Genomic DNA, 1,570 nt, shown 5'->3' with positions numbered 1-1,570 from the left:
GCCCAGCGGGTGGGGGCAGGAAGAGGAGGGGCCGAGGGATGGAGGAAATGCCTGTTGTCCCAGGTAACCAGAGGAGCTGATGCAGCCACCCGTGGGGGACCCTGGCCTCCAGGTCAAAGGTTAGGAGGGTCCTTCGCCGCAGCAGCTCCATGGCCAGGCCTCTCCTGCTGCCCACTCACCGGTGTCAGCCGCAGAGCTCAGTGTTCCCCAAACCAGAAGCACATCCCCCCCTAAGCCAACAGGATCCATCGATAGGCACTGCCCCTCCTGCATGTTCCCCCAGCGTGCCTACCTCCCCCAGCAGCGGGCAAACCCCTTAAGTTTGAGAGGCCAGAGCTGCTGGGGGCTGGCCATGTTGAACAGAGGGGGTTTAGCCAGAGAGGCAGGATGACACTGGGAGGAGGCCCCCGTCCCACCGTCCTCTGGAGCCTTTAATGCTTGGGAAGTTGGTCCCCAGACTCCTTGGCTCTGGGCAGCTGTAGCCCTGTCGGCTTCTTACTTTTCCATAGCACCCTCAGGTGCCCCTCACCCCCAGCGTTCCTGTTTTCTTCTTTATTGTTGCTAAATCACAGCTGACACTTTCCTGGCCTGGGAGTGAGCCCTCAGGTCTTCAGCCGTTCCTTATCGGAAGTGAGAAGGGAAAGAGGATGGGGAAAAGTGACCTTTCCAGAGAGAGGCACTGGCCTGGGAGGGGTGGAGTCCAGCGGGCTGGTGCTGGCCTTGACAGCCCCCTGGATGGGCACCTTCCCCCTGGGGCACCCTTTCCTTCCCTCCCCACGGCTTCCCCCGCCCAGGAAAGGCCAGCAAAGCTTCCTTCCTTCCTCTGAGCAGCATGTCTATCTAGGGCAGGCTCATCCCCGGTGGCCACACAATGGCCCTTATCAGCTGTGGAGCCAGGCGCAGAGACCCAGCGAACACCAAGTCTCACATATTTCCTGTTTCCACCCAGCGGGTCAGGGCTGGGCCCAGAGCGACCATATCCTGACTGGGGCCAAGAGGAGGGAGAACACTCCCCCTTCCCTTTCCCGGCCTCTCAATCACTGGACTCACCCCCACCCCCGGGCCAGGAGGGGGCCCCCAACAGGAGGCAGGGGTAGGGATGTGTGAGGACTTAAAGGAGGGAAGGGGAGAGGTGGGCACGTGGACAAGCATGCTCCACAGGCAGAAGGGGGGACCGCGGAGACCCAGCCCCAGGGCTCCGTTAATCAGAACGAAGAGGTAGGCATGCTGTCGCTTTGGTTGTTTTTGCAATTGTTCTCACAACAATCTTGTGAATGGATTCATTCTTTGTGTTTTACAGACAGCCGAGATTCCTGTGTGGGAAGAGGTGGAACTCGGATTCAAACCTGGGTCTTGACCTCATTCCTGGGTTTCTGGCCCTGCAGGACACCACAGCTGCTCGTGTAATTTTGGAAGGATCACGCCACTCCTTTGAGCTTTGGTTTCTCTGTTTGCCAAGTGACAGGTGCCGTGTGGCAGAGCCCACGATGGTTGTGCAGGCACGAAGGCAGGAGGCGGGCAAGTGCGGATGTTTGGGGTTCCTCAGGTGTTGAGTGTGTTGGGGCAGGAA

The sequence above is a fragment of the Acinonyx jubatus genome, chromosome E1, assembly GCF_027475565.1.
Source record: "Acinonyx jubatus isolate Ajub_Pintada_27869175 chromosome E1, VMU_Ajub_asm_v1.0, whole genome shotgun sequence".
Classification (NCBI taxonomy): domain Eukaryota; kingdom Metazoa; phylum Chordata; class Mammalia; order Carnivora; family Felidae; genus Acinonyx; species Acinonyx jubatus.
Note: the sequence above shows the minus strand (reverse complement) of the source record.